We start from the raw sequence: 19,407 nt of genomic DNA, 5'->3' as shown, positions 1-19,407 counted from the left end.
CAAGTTTTTTACAATGGTTTTGCTTTCCAAGTAGTTGCAAAATCACATAAGACATATTTCTGGTGCGAAAGACGAAAGAAAATTGCTTGTTAAATAATAAGAGAAATGGCTGACGTTTATATTACTACGAGAGATAATCGAGTCTGCTACGCCTCGTAATCATTCTTCCTAAACAAAAATTCTGTTGTTTAATTTAAAATACATATGCGTCTATGTTGCTTTAATTCAGGATTTTAACGTTGGTTTCGCTTTTCGAGTAGTTGCTATAATACAAGTTTTTTACAATGGTTTTGCTTTTCAAGTAGTTGCAAAATCACATAAGACATATTTCTGGTGCGAAAGGCGAAAGAAAATTGCTTGTTAAATAATAAGAGAAATGGCTGACGTTTACTACGAGAGATAATCGAGTCTGCTACGCCTCGTAATCATTCTTCCTAAACAAAAATTCTGTTGTTTAATTTAAAATACCTCTTAAAGAGTGGTTATTGTAAAAGGGATTCTAAGATTAACACCTCTTTATTCTTCTAAATTATTTGCGGATCTGTCAAGAGCTATCAAAGTAGCCTTCTTTAAATTTGCGAAAAGAACAGGAACAGGTTTTCAAAAAAAAATTATTCTCTGCCACTCGCTTAAGACGTTGCTATACCAAATCGAGAGAAGCCATATTACCTACCTAGGTTTTAGTGCTGGAAATTCTTGTTCCAAATGTGACAAACTGCAAAATAGGCTTGTCTATCAATATTTACCTTAAAAGTCAGCCAAAGCTTCGTTACAAGTTATCTCTCTGTTAAGAACTGGATGTGATGTGCGCCTTCCTGTCCTTTGAAAGGATTTATATGGGAGGGATGTTTTTGTCCTTTTTGGGGAAGAAATTAATTAGCGTTCATGGGGAGGAATACATAACGGCGTGACGTCATAGAGCATTGTTATATCACATGAATAAAATCACCAACAGGACTTTTATGTCAAGCATTCACAGCTTGACCATGATCTCCACAACCAGAAAGGCCTAGCCTGCGTGAAAGTATTTAGGGACAACGGCATTATTCATTTCAGTTTTTCTATCATCAGTTCAAGTTCTCGTGATCGAGAAGTGATAAGGTTTTATTATTTTAAAATAGAATATGAAATTTACATCTGACACTAACAACGTTGATGCAACTTGCCTCAGGGGTCAAAATTTGTAAACTGTTTCGGCTCTCAAAGTCCAAAGTTCTTTTTTTTCATACGCGACATTGGTAAGGGAAGAAATCTTTAATCCCCAAGAATTCGCACGACCAATGGCTCGGAGAGTTAAAGGGCTTACGTGCACAACGGAACATGGATTTTTGCCTCCTTGACGACGGTAATGATTTTTACAAGCACGTTAAAAGGGAGTCAAGTCTCAAAATATATCTATATAATTTTGAATATAATTTTTCGTAAATACATTTTCTAATTTTTACCTTCTCATAAAACATCGCTCTTGGAATAGTGCATGTAGGTAGCATTTGATGTAGTAGTGTATTGCAAATCCGTTAATTTTATTGGTTGTTCGTGCTATACGTTGATCTTTTCGCCAACGGTCAACATATGCGCCCCTATTGTTTAATTCATGATTTCAACAAAGGTTCCGCTTTTCGCGTAGTTGCAAAACCATATAAGATGTAATTTGAGTGCGATCGAAGACCGAGAATTGCTTACAGATTAATCATGTTTTTGAAAAGCGATAGTCTTAAGTCAGTTGTGCCCCGCGTTTATTCTTTCCTTTCATATAAAACTGTTAATAAGATCTCAACATTAACAACTCTTTACTGTTTGCAGATATTTGTTTTTTTGTTTATTATTTATTTTAGGATTGGCTCTGTTTTAAAATGTTATAACGCAAGGCTGTTTAATTTGGCGAAAGGACAGAAACAGGTTTCAGAAAGGAATTATTCTCTGCCACTCGCTTGACGTTAGTAAATAGAGAGAAGTCATAAATTACCAACTGCATGTTAGTGGTGTAAATTCCTGTTGCAAATGTAAAACTAACTGCACGATTTGCCTTTAAAATTTCACCTTTAAAGTCAGCTAGAGTTTTGTCAGTTATCTGTTAAGAATTTGCATGAATTTTGGCTTACTGACCTTTCAAAGATTAATATGATAAAAATGTTTTCATCCTTTTTGCCTTGAATGGATCGAAAGAAAAAGCAACTATGATCAAATGGACGCCTTGTTCTTGTCACCGTTTAACAAGTTTCAGCAAAATCGTTGACACAGAAGTGCGGTAATATTAAGGTCATTTGATATGGGCGCTAAAATTTCTTTCATTGATGAAACAAGCCACGAACTTAAATTCCTGGGAGGAGCCTCCCTAATATAATATTCGCTAACTCAGATTATCTATCGCTTATATTTAACAATTATTCCATGAGTCCGCGTTGGATACGAGGTGGTAAATAGCCAACGAGGCGCGAAGCGCCGAGTTGGCTATAACGACTCGTATCCAACAAGGGCGAATGGAATAATTGTTTTATTAAATTCTTCTCAAGTTCACTGAACTTGAAAATCGAATGGACATTTCATTTTGATGTAAACGAAGTGATAGTATGAGGAGGCGCGAAAATTTCTGGCGCGGTGTTCACTTCTTGAGTTGAATGAAACATACGAGGAAAGCGAGCAAGAGAGTTTTCTTCAGAAGATTTTCCTCAAACAATCCCCTCTAAAGTCGTCTTAATGTCATGGAAATTGTGACAACAGTTAAGATTTACGAGAAGATCCGAAGCAAAACCTTTTCTGGAAACTACAAGTCTTGTGCAAGTCGAACGAGGCAAGTGTTTAATTTGTACTTCTTTACGGCTCCACGGCTGTCATCAAGACTGCTATATTATTTGAAGCGAAATTGAGCTCAAAGTGGAACAGGTTTACTAAAGTATGAAAGGACAAAACCAAGATTGAAAGGTAACAAACTTTACTGAAGTGCTGAGCCTAGTTTTATGACGTACACTGAATGAAACTGTGTCAGTTTGCCGTTCTTTCGTAAATTATTTGCTGCTTTTATACTTTATTCACTCGCTCTTGCTGTGCGTTCAGTTTAAAAGTATTATTAATTACACTTTTCGCATCTATCCTTTTGTTTTGCGTAGTTTAATTTACTATGGCATTTCTTTGGTTTTTTTAGGCACCGCTAATTATTTCTTGTTCATAAAGCTCGCCAAATTTGCTGTTCAAAACCATTTTGATGGAACTGTCGCTTCCCGCAGAAAAATTTTAGTTTGTCAACAGTAACGCAATCATTTTCCAAATAAGGTCAAACTAAGGTATACGAGCTGACAACCGGGATTGAGTGAACCAATCAGAATGCTAGAAATGCAATATCCGTGGCTGAAAATTTAATAAATATCATTATAAAGTATCCACTAGTTCTGTAAACATTGTGAAATACTCTAGAACATGCATGGTTAAATTATAAAAACAAAGCTATGAGTAAAACTTGCAAATATTGATGAGTTCACTGCTTCAAAGGAACATTTTACCTTCCATGGTTTAAACTGTATCTTTATTTAATAGTGTAAATTGAAAAACACAAATGCGTTCGGATCGTACGTCTTATATAAGGTAACTTAAAATGAAAGGTCGGCGATTCTTGTTCTTCGACTACCGCCTTAGATATATATCTGAGTTCTACTTTCTTAAAATAGATATATTGTAAAAGTATGTTTATGTACCATCTGGTGTCGTTGTGTATTGTAAATCTGTTAATTTGATTGGTTGTACTTGCTATAAACTGACTATTAACTGATGGTTGTCTTTTTAGCGTGTCTTGTTATAATACATGATTTCAACAATGGTTTTGCTTTGCATGTTGTTGCAAAAGCATATTAGATGTATTTTGGTACGAAAGAAGAAAGAAAATTGTTTCTGAAATTTTCAGACAAATCGCTGTCGTTTTCTTTCGAGGAGAACTCTAACTCACATTCTGTTAGCCTGCGAATATATCCGCCTTTCATCGCTCAAAGCCGGTTTAGCGTTTTTTAATTATTTTTTTTAGGGTAATCTTAAAAACGGGATTCTAACATTAACACCTCTTTAGTCTTCTAAATTATTTGTGGATCGCCTGTCTGTCAAAAAATTCAAAGTAGCCTTGTTTAAATTTCCGAAACGAACAGGAACAAGTTTTTAAAAGGAAATTATTCTCTGCCACTCGCTTGACACAATGTGTGAAATTATACCGCACAAAGTTTTCATATAATCGGTTTAGAATTTGAAGGAAAATAGCGGCGGATTTAGGGATTTGGTCAAAACATTTGCACGCATCGGTGGATTTGCGTTCCCCTATTCACCCCCCTCGTGTAGGGAAATTTGGCAAGTATTTTTTTTTGGGGGGGGGGGGGGGAGGCTTGATTATTACCTACTTTTAATCACTGTAATTATGTCAAGACGTTGGTGGGATATCCGAATGGACTTTTGCCGACTTAATAAAATGTAGATGTAGATTTAATTTATAAAGTAGAGATTTTGGGGGTATTAAAAACAATCTAAAGATTGGTGGTAGTACCTTGGCTGCATAATTATGGGAATAACGTACAAACAAACGTGTTTTGCTGTTGTTGCTTTACATGCATGGTCCAGGGATTTTTTTGCTTTTTTTTGCAGGAAGCCCTAGGGATTTTTTTGGGTCTTGATTTTTGCCCCCATTCGATCATCCCCGTCACTTGAAATATCGAATACCGTACAGAACAAAAATGCAACCATTATTTTATCCCGGTTTTATTACTTTGCTAACATGATTTACCCTGGTTACAAACAATTCCGTGGTTGGTTACTTGCAAAGAGCCTCAAATGACATGAGCTCATAACATTTTAACCCCGTTTAAACATTAACCCTCTGTAATTGTCGTTGTTGTTGAATCAATGAACAACGAATCTTTTTCCCCAGCTTGTAGTGTTGACCAGAATTTCTAGACAGAACTTGAACTGAAAGGAGAGAACGAATTGAACAACAATTAATAAGCTTCATTAATAAATGAAAAAAAAAAATCAGGAAAACATTATTGCATTACTGATGATATTCTCAGTGATCGAAAACGTTTAGTGTACACAGTTTTGACGGCTTTTTACCTGAATTTTTTATATTACCGCCTTACTATCAGTATGACTGCAATTACGCTGAAAGCTTTGACTTTTCTATTTTTTTTATAGAGTCCAGAATTTGTAATTTTACTGTTTATTTCATTTCAATCCTTCATTCTTTTTTTACACGATTTTTTTGTTAAACAACAAAACGTACCTAACGCAATTGTTTAAAAATCACAAAATCTAGACAATATAAAATCCGCAGAAAATAAGTGTTTTCATTCCAGGTCAACCGTGCATTAAAACAGCCACAGTGAGTTGAAGCAAATTAAACTAATAAGGATATTCCAAGAGGGACACCTCAGCTGTCTTATACGGTACAAATACTGTCAGTTCTAGCTGGTTTAGGTGTTTATACCTGAAAGCAAAGGAATGCGCTGGATCTTCAAACTGATATATGTGTGACCTAAAAAGGTAAAAGTAGAACCCTGCATGTATTAATGGGAGTGAGGTAACAAATTTATAATCCACTTTTCGGTGCCCTAATGGACTTTGGATCAAACATCAATCTTTTAGGTAGTATTTTTACAAAGACTGAGAGTATTAACAGAACACGTTTTCTTTCGCAGTTTTACAAATTTTGAATTTGAAGACTTTCAAAAAATAAAAATGCTTGGATGTTTCCAATATAATAATTTGTAATTATTCTGCAAATAGCGCGGAATATCGCCTGATATATACTTAGCCAACGAGCAAATTGAGTCGGCTAAAATCAAAACCGGATATTCCGCAAGATTGGGTAGGATAATTGTTTTATTATTCAACAAATTGTCAACAAAATACATTTTGCAGCTAGAAAAACAGTGGTTGTGCAGCGTTTCCAAGATTTCGGAAGAATCTTGACAACCTACGTAATCGCAGAAAATCTGTTATGTTAGCCTGCAAACAGGCCCCCGAGTGGGACAGGGCGAAAAAAAAAACAACTACGCGAGCATTTTACGCCCAGCTCTACTTGGGAGCCTGTTTGCAGGCTACTGTTATGTACGAATGACAGATAACAATAACATTTTTACCATATATGGGCAACATGCGCATTTGTTGAATAATAAGTAGTAGATAAAATATGAGCGGGAGATCTGTATGGGCGTTTAAAATACAGATCGGACGCGAATATTTTATTCTACTAGCACTTGTGAAATGAAAACTATTAATTGAATATAAAGTATTGTTATGCGAATCAGTAAAGATCTGTTTTGTATTGGGGTTTACAGATGTGTACATGTGATCTGAATACTGTGCTGGGATTGGTTTGCACCCTCATGAATAGTTAATGAATTTTACAAGTACTGATATTTGTCCTCGAACATTATCGCAATGTTCCAAGAGCTTCCCTCTCGGAAATCTTTTCGCTTCACGGAACAGGTAATGTCCGTGGACAAATATATATATGGGTTATTGACCAAGCGTGAGGTCAAGATGGCAGGATATTGGCCAAGTTCTTTTTTTTGCGCGTTTATGGACCGAGACGAAGTCGAGGTCCATAAACGCGCAAAAAAAGAACGAGGCCAATATCCTGCCTTCTTGACCGAACAAGCTTGGTCAATAAAGGATTTATTATATGACTTTTTTCGAGTACTGAAAACGAAGCCAGTTGCATGCACATTCAATGGCGCATGCTTTCATTGGTTTAAAAGTTTAATGAGTGACTGTCAAATTCTTGAATGAATCGAGATTGTGAGGGCCACAAGTTTATCAGTTTGATTACTGTCAGGTGTCACCCTCGTTAAATAAAGTCCTACTTACTTACTTACTTTATTCTTCAGGTATGTCACTGACTTCTCTCCCTTCAAGTCGCTTTGCGTTTTAAGTTTTGTATTTATAGCTGGTTGTTGTGGCAAATAAAATTCACGAAACTCGTTACACATTTGTTGTTTAATTAGTTTGCTCTCGTTCGCTTGAAGACTTATTTCTTTGTAATCAGACTCTCTTTCGCTAGAAACAGGCAGAAAATATTTGTGTTGTTTCGGAAAATGGTTTCATAGCTCAAGTTTACGACGGAAAAGCTTTTTTTAAAAGCGTCGACAGAAATGAAAAGTTTTTTCGCTTGCGGGAACACAGCGGGCGATCCCGAGCGGTCAAGATGGCTCCATCTTGACCGCTCGGGTAGCCAATCAGAGCACGGGATTGGTTTCATCTTGACCGCTCACGGAGCTAGTCATATAATAAATAGAGGATATTACATGGTTGCGCGGAGATATGAAATTTATCTTCGAGTGTTCAAATCGATATCTCACGAGTGAGCGCAGCGAACGAGTGGGATATCGATTTGAACACGAGAAGATAAATTTCATATCTCCAAGCAACCATGTAATATTCTGTTTATTATATAAACCTACTAATTACGATGTTTTGACGATTTTCCGAAGATTGCCGACCATTTTCCGAAGATTTCCGAAGATTTGCAAAATGTTGTCGGAAGGTCGTACGAATGTTTCCGAACATTTTCCGAAAATTTCCGAAAATTTCCGAAGATATCCGAAGAATTCCGAAGATTGCCGAGGAAGATTCGAAGATGTTTCGACTTAACATCGATTTACTTTGGCTCATTCAGCATTGAAACAGGGCAAACTTGTCAGAAAATGTTTCCAAATCGATATCTTCACATGTGAAAATAACATGTTATTTTCACGTGTGAAGATATGATTTTTTCGCGCGAAAGATTTCCTGGTATTTCACTGATGTTTATATAATAACAGTGCATATTTTCGCGCCAAATGGAGGTCACTGTTAGCCTTGGATAGTACTTCTCTGTAATTTTAGCCTCGATTTCTCGAACCTTGAAGGTTTGGAAAATCGAGATTCTACTTTACTCTCTTTTAAACTATCATTTCATTGGTGGCCTGTTTTAGATTACTTTTTAATGATTTCACTTACGTAGAAGAATAACTTGCCCGCACGGGATCCGCCTGCTGCAAAAGAAGTCAAAAAATCCAAAAATGAATTTAAAAATTCACAATAGACCCATTAATCACCGAAATAGACAGTTTTAGTACATTTACGATTGATTAACCCTAGGACGTGCAAGCAAACCCCTCCCCAGAGTTTTCGTTCTGTTAAGGCGCAGCGAAATTATTGTGCACTGAGTAGAAAACCCGTGCCTCTCTCCACCCAGGTGTATTAATGGTTACCGGCGAATTTACTGTTCGGGCTAACCCTGTGATGGACTCACATCCCTTCCAGGCGGAGTAGAAATACTTCTAATTTATTCATGCTATTGAAACCATACGGATCCGCGCCACCGCATCCTGTCAGAGGGATGCCCTGGTTTTATTTTTGGCTCATCAATATTCATACTCTCGATTATCCGGACTATTTAGCCTAGTCCCAAGGAGTCCGGATAATCGAGGTTCAACTGTAATCGATTCATGCTATTGAAACCGGGATAACATCTGGCCTAATGGGCCACTAGGTCCGAACGCAGGCTTTATTTTTTACTTCCAGAAATTAAATACCAAAAGATAAAATTTAACTTTATTCTAATCCAAGCCATCTGCACAAAATTAACGGGAGAAACAACTTACCACTTTAGGTGCTTCTTTCAAAGCGTCTGTTTCCTTCAGCTGGTCTAACATGTCATCGTTGGCGTCATCATTTTTCATGGTGTAACCAGTTGACAGGCAAAGGAAAAGAAGGAAAATGACAATTCGAGAGTCCATTCTTGCTTGTAAGTATCTGCAACTCAAACTTTATCAGAAAAGCAAGTGGTCATTATTTAAAAAGCATTTCAGAATGGATGCCATATGTTATGTGACAAGTCGTCTACACGAGCAATTTTCATTGGTGATTGGTCACATAAAAGCTAACTCGCAAGCTTGTCAACAAATATATTTGTCACATAAAAATTGACCAAGTTTTCTCATCTACACGAGCAAATAAAAATTGTAACATAAAAATTGCCCAGGTTTCCAACACAAAATGGAGTCGATCCATACGTATATTTACCACGGCATTTCCTACGGACAATACATAAATCGACTCAGAGTTGTCCATAGTACGTGTTGTAGACTTGTTCAGAAGCACTCTTGAAAGCTATTTTCTTTCCACCGGTTCGAAAGTTTGCCGCGAGGAAAGCGAAACTCAGAAAACAATAGAAGCCTCGCTATCATGTAGACCAAAACAATACTGGGTCTTTAACAAGAGGAAAGCCCATGGACAGGACAACCTCAATGCAGAATTGTTCAAGACAGATCCAGAGCTAGAAGCTAAAAGACTTCTTCTACTCTTTACAACCATATGGCAAGGAAAGGGGATACCAAAAGACTGGACAGACGGCATCATTGTAAAAATCCTAAAAAAGGTAAATATCCTACCTTATTATAGGAATATAACGAAACATTATAACAACGCGAACAAAATGTACGCGTAATAAAATTAACGCGAATCGTCGAAACTTTATGTTTACATGCATTTAATTAACGCGAATTCTTGTGTGATGTGTGCTTACATGCAGTAAATTAAGGAGATTTTGATGCGTAGTAATTTTTATAGCAACCTGCGCTATTCAAAAGGCAAAACAACAACGTCCAACAACAGAACTTCAGGTTTAACTCTAACCATATACACAACAAAGATATTTGAACAGGCCAAATAGTGACTAATATTCAATGCATGGGTCCAGGGATGGAATACATCCCGTCCTGGCGCTTTCCACTGCCTCTGTTACTCCCGCGGCTTTGACGGAGAAGTAGATAACGTGTAAACATGACTTTGCCGGAAAATTAAGGTGTCTTAAAATAACAATGCTGTAAAATAGTGTGATTTTAATTAACAATAACGTAAATTAAGGTACATGAAATTAACGCAAATTTTTGAAATTCGCGTTAATTACATGTATCTTTAATTTTCTAAAATAAGGTAATTTCATTAGCGTGTATGGGGAGGAAGACATAAAGGCGTGATGTCATAGAGCATTGTTGTATCTCACGAATAAAATGACTGATAGAGCATTTGACAGCTTGATCAAGATCTCCAAAACCAGAAAGGTCTAGCGTAAAGTACATTTAAGTTTTTCATTTAAGTTTTTTTTTTTTTTCATTTAAGTGTTTTGTTCATTTTTAAGTTCTCGTGATCGAGAGGTTGTTATTATTTAAGAAAAAATATTAACATCTGTCACTAACAACGTTGATGCAACTTGCCTCGGGGGTCAAAATTTGTTAACTGTTTATTTCAATCCCTCTTGTCGGCTTTCGAAGTCCGACGTGGTTTTTCTTTTATCTACATATGCGACACTGGTAAGAGAAGAAATCTTGAGTCCCCAAGAATTCGCAAGACCAATGGCTCAGAGAGTAAAAGGGCTTACGTGCACAACGGAACATAGATTTTCGCCTCCTTGACGACGGTAATGATTTTAACAAGCACGTTAAAAGGCGACCAAGTCTCAAAATATATCTATATCAGTTCTGAATATAATTTTTCGTAAACATATTTTATAATTTTTTCCTTCTCATAAAACATCACTCTTGGAAAAGTGTACAGTGTATGTATGTAGCATGTCGTGGTGTATTGCAAATCCATTTATTTGAATGGTTGTTCGTGCTATGAGCTGACTGTTCGCCGACGGTCAACAAATTAAATGCGCCACTGTTGCTTTAATTCAGGATTTTAGCGTTTGTTTCGCTTTTCGAGTAGTTTCAAAAACATAAAAGATGTATTTTGAGTGCGATCGAAGAACGAGAATTGCTGCTAGTGGTGCTAGTGGTGAAAATTCCTGACACAAATTGTAACTTACTGCACGATTTGGCTTTAAAATTTTACCTTTCAAGTCAGCTAGAGTTTGGTCAGTTCTCTATAAAGAATTTTAATTTTGGCTTTCTGACCTTTCAAGGATTAATATGATGAGAATGTTTTCATCTTTTTTGCCATTAATGGATCGAAGGAAAAATCAACTAAGATCAAATGGACGTCTTGTTCTTGGTCACCGTTTAACAAGTTTTAGCAAAATCGTTGAAACAGAAGTGCGGGAATATTAAGGCCATCTGATATGGACGCTAAAATTTCCTTCAAATGATCTATTCATTGAGAAAACAAGCCACGAACACAAATCTCTAGGAGAAGCCTCCCCAATATTTGCTAAATCGGACTATCTTTTGCGTAAACCATTATAAAGTATCCACTAGTTCTGTAAACATTGTGAAATAATCGAGAACAAACAAGCAATTCTGGGAGTAAAACTTGCAAATATTGATGAGCTCACAGCTTCAAAGGAACATTTTACCTTCCATGGTTTAAAGTGTCCTTTCATTTATCACTGTAAATTTAAACACACAGCTGGTTCGGATCGTTTATTGAAATTTACAATTTGTTCGAAGCCTACTTCACGAAGCATTACGCAAAAATCAAACTTCTTCTACACTTTATGTTTATTTAGAACAACTAAAATGAAGCCAAATAACATGGCAATATGGAGAAATGTTGTTAGCGCAGCCGGTCCACAATATTGGTATTTTTCGAACATTTTATGTCCATATTACCTAGAGTAAAGGCTTTTGTACGAAGCGAAGTTTGCATTTACGTAATAACAAAAACTTTCGGAATGTATTTTGTGTGCCACTGCCACGAATTCTAGCAATAAACCTACACCATAAAACATCACTTAGGCAGTGAAAGTCTTGAAAGACGAAAACACAGGACTTATGTCTTCCGGTAGTAAAAAGAGTCTTCAAGTCTGGTATTACTTACCTTGTTTGTTGTGCCTGTGTCGGTTCCGTTACTTCTTCTCAATAACTTGTCCCGTCTGCAGGAAAACTACTATGTGTTATCCCCTTTATACCATAATGAAGATTGAGCAAGAATGTAAAGAACTAACATCCTGTTTGTGTATCCAGGATGAAAGTTCTAAAGAATTCGCATCCTGTTTCGTTTCCAGGATAAAAGAAGCGCTTTCAGGGTTTTTTTGGATAAGGGATAACTCACGAAATTATTTTAGAGATAAGGCATAATTGTTTAAATGATTATAGGGATAATGAAAATCCAAATAAGAAGGATAAGACCTTTGGTAATTTAGGGAAAAGGGATTACTACCCTCAAAATTTTTGGAATAAAGGATAACGTAAATCCCCCTAACAGGGTCATATAAAAGATCTGAAGAATGAATCTCAATGAAGAAGAATTTCCATCCTGTTTAGTTTCCAGGATGAAGAAAGATAGTTCTGGAGGTTGAATTAATCAAGATGAATTCCCATCCTGTTAGGTATCCAGGATAAAAGTTCTAAAGAACGAATCTCAATCAAGAAGAATTCGCGTCCTGTTTACGTTTCTAAGATCATAACACTGTACTGCACTCAAAAATCGATTACTTCGTTTTGTAGCTTTCTCGATATCTTTTTCTGATTACTACCTGAGTTTTAACGGACATTAAGCTCCACACATTTTCATCGCATTTTGTTTTTGACTGGAAAAGGGGGCATGGTCCAATTTCCGTGTTAACAATATGTTAGTATGATTGGTTTTACACTCAGAGGAGGTCCCCTGTATTGTGAGTCAATGAGTCAAGGTTATTTTTATACCGGGAGTAAGTTTTTGTCATTATTTTAACCCCGCTTTGCTTACACAAATAAGGTTAAGAAACACTCAACTTTGGTGTCTTCGCCGGGCCTTTATTTCACAATTCCAGACTAGGCCATTCTTAACTCCAACTGAATAATTCGCAAGTTTTCTTGAAACCGGACCAAGCTAAACAGACAACGTAATTTGCATAATATTTGCCACATTCCTTTAAAAGCACGCGAAGATTAATAACAAATAATTCGCCAATTTAAACCATTTAAGATCGGTTCACAAGCTTTTTTGTGTGTGGGCTGTCTTATATTTTCGAGTTCGAATGGTGAAATCTAGCAATAAAAAGGTAGTATTTGCGTTTCGCTTTTGTAAGTCATTTGCATAATGTGTATGAAATACTCGCATAAGCACGAAAAGTTCGAAGTCGCTGTGGCAAAGGAAGATAAACAGTGCAAGGTATTTTTGTATTTTTATGCTTCTTAACATCTGTTTAGAAGGATTCAGTTGGAATTTAGAATGGTCTGGTCTGGACTTGTGAAATTATGGCCGGCCCGTTAATCAAAATATGTCAAAATTAACATGCGTTTCCAACCTTTGTAGGACCACTTAACTTGGGAAAAATAATAATATTTTGTTACGTGTGGGTTTTTTTGAGCGGCGAGCTCGTCAACTTATGCATTTTTTCGTTCTGGCAACGTTAAAAATGAGGCCTTTTGCAGCCTTCGCTGATGAGAGCTCTAAAAAATATATTTTCACGTATTTCCGAAAACTAAAGTCGTTGCATTTACTTACAACCTAAGATAGCTCACTGGGCAAAGTTTGAGGGAAAACATTTTTCCGATCCGAAATGCGATTGACCGCTTTTAGAGACATTGCCACTTTAGCATGCTTCTCGATTTGAAAGGTTTGTTCACAATTTAATAAAATTAGCTTGAAATATTACGGTAGTGCGATTCCATTATCCGACAATATCCGGCTGCTATTATCAATTTAAAGAAAAATGAGCTTTCAAAGAAAACACCTTCTAAATGAATTTGGCTTAAGAATTTACTCCAGGGCAAGGGCTAAAGAATAATTTAACTTCACACCTTACATGCTTTGTCGTCAGCTAGTAAAACTGGTTTCGTCTAGTTCAGGACCGGTTTTAAAAAAGAAAAATCCTTAGTAGGAGGGTTACCATCTCCCACGATCCATCTTTTATCAAGAGTTTTCATAAGAAAAATTCCCCCTGCCAACCGAGCCAATAACATGGTATGTGTATATGTTGGTATATGTGGTATATGTCCCTGCGCTAATACATAAGAAGGAATAAGAATGTGACGAAAGGGTCAATGCATCGGAAAACATAATGCAGAATCATCAGGTTATTTCGTTTGTAGCGGAGCATCCATAAGTAAGCAAAATTCGTAATCCATCGCACCGAGAAATTTTGGAGGTCGCGTACGTACGCGTGCACGGATTAAGTCTGGGGACGAGATTGCCCGCCCATGGATGAAGGAAAGTAAGGAAATTACAAACAGTAAATAAAGCTCGCAAAGCAAGACAAAATATATCTGGTATTACTTACCTTGTTTGTTGTGCCTGTGTCGGTTCCGTTACTTCTTCTCAATAACTTGTCCCGTCTGCAGGAAAACTACTATGTGTTATCCCCTTTATACCATAATGAAGATTGAGCAAGAATGTAAAGAACTAACATCCTGTTTGTGTATCCAGGATGAAAGTTCTAAAGAATTCGCATCCTGTTTCGTTTCCAGGATAAAAGAAGCGCTTTCAGGGTTTTTTTGGATAAGGGATAACTCACGAAATTATTTTAGAGATAAGGCATAATTGTTTAAATGATTATAGGGATAATGAAAATCCAAATAAGAAGGATAAGACCTTTGGTAATTTAGGGAAAAGGGATTACTACCCTCAAAATTTTTGGAATAAAGGATAACGTAAATCCCCCTAACAGGGTCATATAAAAGATCTGAAGAATGAATCTCAATGAAGAAGAATTTCCATCCTGTTTAGTTTCCAGGATGAAGAAAGATAGTTCTGGAGGTTGAATTAATCAAGATGAATTCCCATCCTGTTAGGTATCCAGGATAAAAGTTCTAAAGAACGAATCTCAATCAAGAAGAATTCGCGTCCTGTTTACGTTTCTAAGATCATAACACTGTACTGCACTCAAAAATCGATTACTTCGTTTTGTAGCTTTCTCGATATCTTTTTCTGATTACTACCTGAGTTTTAACGGACATTAAGCTCCACACATTTTCATCGCATTTTGTTTTTGACTGGAAAAGGGGGCATGGTCCAATTTCCGTGTTAACAATATGTTAGTATGATTGGTTTTACACTCAGAGGAGGTCCCCTGTATTGTGAGTCAATGAGTCAAGGTTATTTTTATACCGGGAGTAAGTTTTTGTCATTATTTTAACCCCGCTTTGCTTACACAAATAAGGTTAAGAAACACTCAACTTTGGTGTCTTCGCCGGGCCTTTATTTCACAATTCCAGACTAGGCCATTCTTAACTCCAACTGAATAATTCGCAAGTTTTCTTGAAACCGGACCAAGCTAAACAGACAACGTAATTTGCATAATATTTGCCACATTCCTTTAAAAGCACGCGAAGATTAATAACAAATAATTCGCCAATTTAAACCATTTAAGATCGGTTCACAAGCTTTTTTGTGTGTGGGCTGTCTTATATTTTCGAGTTCGAATGGTGAAATCTAGCAATAAAAAGGTAGTATTTGCGTTTCGCTTTTGTAAGTCATTTGCATAATGTGTATGAAATACTCGCATAAGCACGAAAAGTTCGAAGTCGCTGTGGCAAAGGAAGATAAACAGTGCAAGGTATTTTTGTATTTTTATGCTTCTTAACATCTGTTTAGAAGGATTCAGTTGGAATTTAGAATGGTCTGGTCTGGACTTGTGAAATTATGGCCGGCCCGTTAATCAAAATATGTCAAAATTAACATGCGTTTCCAACCTTTGTAGGACCACTTAACTTGGGAAAAATAATAATATTTTGTTACGTGTGGGTTTTTTTGAGCGGCGAGCTCGTCAACTTATGCATTTTTTCGTTCTGGCAACGTTAAAAATGAGGCCTTTTGCAGCCTTCGCTGATGAGAGCTCTAAAAAATATATTTTCACGTATTTCCGAAAACTAAAGTCGTTGCATTTACTTACAACCTAAGATAGCTCACTGGGCAAAGTTTGAGGGAAAACATTTTTCCGATCCGAAATGCGATTGACCGCTTTTAGAGACATTGCCACTTTAGCATGCTTCTCGATTTGAAAGGTTTGTTCACAATTTAATAAAATTAGCTTGAAATATTACGGTAGTGCGATTCCATTATCCGACAATATCCGGCTGCTATTATCAATTTAAAGAAAAATGAGCTTTCAAAGAAAACACCTTCTAAATGAATTTGGCTTAAGAATTTACTCCAGGGCAAGGGCTAAAGAATAATTTAACTTCACACCTTACATGCTTTGTCGTCAGCTAGTAAAACTGGTTTCGTCTAGTTCAGGACCGGTTTTAAAAAAGAAAAATCCTTAGTAGGAGGGTTACCATCTCCCACGATCCATCTTTTATCAAGAGTTTTCATAAGAAAAATTCCCCCTGCCAACCGAGCCAATAACATGGTATGTGTATATGTTGGTATATGTGGTATATGTCCCTGCGCTAATACATAAGAAGGAATAAGAATGTGACGAAAGGGTCAATGCATCGGAAAACATAATGCAGAATCATCAGGTTATTTCGTTTGTAGCGGAGCATCCATAAGTAAGCAAAATTCGTAATCCATCGCACCGAGAAATTTTGGAGGTCGCGTACGTACGCGTGCACGGATTAAGTCTGGGGACGAGATTGCCCGCCCATGGATGAAGGAAAGTAAGGAAATTACAAACAGTAAATAAAGCTCGCAAAGCAAGACAAAATATACAGCTAATTCGAGAAAGGTTGTCGGAAAAAAGTTCAAAAGTGCACGCGATAAGACCGAAAGGTGGTCTGGGTACTCAATTGATTTTTGCATTTTAAAAATGGACCTGTAACCAGGTGGTTGATTCATTAAGAAATAAAAACTCTGGTTAAAAATTTGTTGTAAAATGTTCGTAAAATATCCGCAATGTCCCAACGTTTCGGCTTAAACTAAAGGCCTTCATCAGGGGAAAGTGATAAGTGAATAACAAAAAGCACGTTCTTATATAATATGCAAATCGAGAGCTAATGTTTGTCCCTAAAGGCTAAATTTAGAAATTCGTGCGGTAAAAGCATGCCGTCATCGCGGTTTAGCGGATTCTTGCAAGTGTTTATTTCCCAAGCCTCCAAAATACGTCTTTTGCGCCAATTTTGTGCTTGTACGTAGGATCTTTGACGATTCCCAAGAGATGGTGTGGCCAGAATGAAAACAATGTTCCGCTAAAGCTGACTTGTGTGAGTGTTTGTTTTCAACTGCTTTTTGATGCTCTTTGAGTCGGGTGGAAAATTTTCGTTTCGTTTCTAGGATGTAGCTTTTGTCACAAACTTGGCAGGGAATTGAATAAATTGCGCCACGAGTCTGATCTTTTGGTACTGGATCTTTTGGTTTGGGAAACAAATTGCCGATGGTTTGGTGTGGTTTTAAAGCAACTTTAATATCAAAGTGGAAATGTACAAGTTTAGGCCTACTCTGGGACCCAAAAATCGCCCAAAGTCGCCTAAAATCGCCTTAAGTCGCCCAAAATCGCCGAAAGTCGCCCCAAATCACCTAAAGTCGCCTAAAGTCGCTCTAAATTGTATAGATATTTTCTGTAACAATGCTTTATAGTGTACCATGATGATTCCCATGTACATGTATACCATAACTGAAAAGGTCACCTAAAATTGCCTAAAGTCGCTCAAAATCGCCCAAAGTCGCCTAAAGTCGCCCAAAATCGCCTTAAATCGCATTAAATCGCCCAAAATCGCCGGTAATTTTGGACAAAATAAGCTAAAATCGCCTAAAGTCGCCTTAAGTCGCCCAAAGTTACGGCGACTTTGGGTCCCAGAGTAGGCCTAAGTTTGTATGCTTGCAGTTGAAGATTTTGTTTATCGTTTCAGGAGGCCTTTTTCTGTAGCTTCACTTTTACTGTCGCATGTCTTTGAGTTTTGAAAATTCTTCTTAAGCTAAAAGAACCTTGTTTCCACATGTCTGAAGCGAAAGAAAACGTGTAAATAAGCGTTTGTCATGTCGCCATCTTATTAGTATTCAGCACGTGCAGTAGCTCTCTATTTCTACCCATACTACCTTTCGGTCTTGTCGCGTGCACTTTTGTGCTTTTTTCCGACAACCTTTCTCGAATTAGCTGTAGACAACGGGAAAAATTACTCAGCGACACTACACAGCAAAACATCCGAGAGGTTTATTATCCAACTGCTCTATTTTGTTTGACTTTTTTCATGTGTGAGTGTATTGAATACTCGATGCGCCATTACGCCGAAAAATGTGGCTCTCGTTCGATCGGCAGAAGTACATGATCTAGTTCTAGATTATGTACTTCTGGATCGTTTAATCTTAATTTTATTGCTCTGGTCACACTTTTTGTAACCGTATAGCGGGCAGTTGACTTTATCTTCTATCGACTGGATGATGTGGACGTTTCAGTTAGAGCTAAACGAAGTAATGATATGAAAACGCGGGAAAATTTGTTGCGCGGTGCTCCGGCACTGTGTAGGCTGAATGAAACAGCACGATGTCCTCAAAAGTCATCTATATTCCGTGAAATTGTGGAAAACGGAAAAGGTTTACGAGGAGACCCGAAATAATTGCGAATATTTATTGTGCAAGTCCAGTTTGCTTGTTTCTGTTGTTTGAGTTTGAATCTGCGGCTGTCATCATCAAGAATACAATAACTTTATAACTTAAATAATTGTGTTAAAACGAAGCTAACCACTGCATGGATCAAGTCCGCTGAAGAAAGAGATAGGACCCTGATGCAAGGTAACAACCTGTACTGAATTGCTGAGCCTGATTTATGACAGAAAATGTTTTAACTTTCTGAACGCAATTTCGATAGATTCCGTGTCGGCAAGATTTAGATCTTTCCGTAAATCTAACTTGATTTGATAAAAGGTGTCTCCCGAAATTTGACATGACACCATAGTTCTGAAGCCCTATTTCTGTAACGAACGCTGAATGAGGGCTAATTTTAGCTCAAGTTTAACGTAAGGTACTCTAGTTTATGTTTTTTTTAACCAAAAAGACTGCATATACGGCATTTTGTTTAAATCAAGAATTCTATCAATTTAATTAAGAGTGTTTACAACTTGAAATGTGAGTCAAAATTAATACCAAGATAGACATAAGAAAACACTCGGCGGAGAGCTGAACTGTAGCGTTCTTAAAGCATGCACGTCTCAAATAAACTGAACTAAAGCATTCTACATCGACATTCGATTCAACTTTAAGCAAATCAGGCGAAATATCTGAGGAAGCGGGCATGTGTTATCTCAATTGTCAACTCTATTGTCGCGGCCGGAAATGCACACGATCGCATCGCCTCCCACTAGCGAATCACAGAGAACTATGAACTATGAGTGTTAGCTTGGCGGTGAACGCCTAAAATTGAGGGAAAAAGAAAACTATGTACTCACATCAGCGCTTGAAGCGATTCCTTGGCTATCCACTCCGACATGTTTCTTTTAGAAATAACCGACAATGTCCCAGATGTATTTGAATGTCTCCGAGCGCGTAACTCCCACTCCCCAAACTTCAACAGTAAAAAACTAAGTCTTTAGCCACGGTAAAGTTCAAGCCAAATATCGTTATGACCGCCTTCAAATCAGCCCGTATAGTCTA

The 19,407-nt window shown here is 37.1% G+C and overlaps 1 long non-coding RNA gene across 1 annotated transcript; it reads right to left on the bottom strand.

Annotated features, from left to right (window-relative positions):
- Nucleotides 1–4,715: 4,715 nt before the first annotated feature.
- Nucleotides 4,716–11,836, bottom strand: LOC144662652 (uncharacterized). Its single transcript, XR_013572490.1, has 5 exons — nucleotides 11,776–11,836; nucleotides 8,619–8,781; nucleotides 7,972–8,006; nucleotides 5,456–5,503; nucleotides 4,716–4,938 (listed from the first exon to the last, which is right to left on the bottom strand). It is a non-coding gene; the product is annotated as an uncharacterized LOC144662652 (long non-coding RNA).
- Between the last annotated feature and the right edge of the window lie 7,571 nt (nucleotides 11,837–19,407).

This window comes from Oculina patagonica, chromosome 8, assembly GCF_052425735.1.
Source record: "Oculina patagonica isolate OP01 chromosome 8, crgOcupat, whole genome shotgun sequence".
Taxonomy (NCBI): domain Eukaryota; kingdom Metazoa; phylum Cnidaria; class Anthozoa; order Scleractinia; family Oculinidae; genus Oculina; species Oculina patagonica.
Note: the sequence above shows the minus strand (reverse complement) of the source record. Positions and strands in the feature narration are given on the sequence as shown.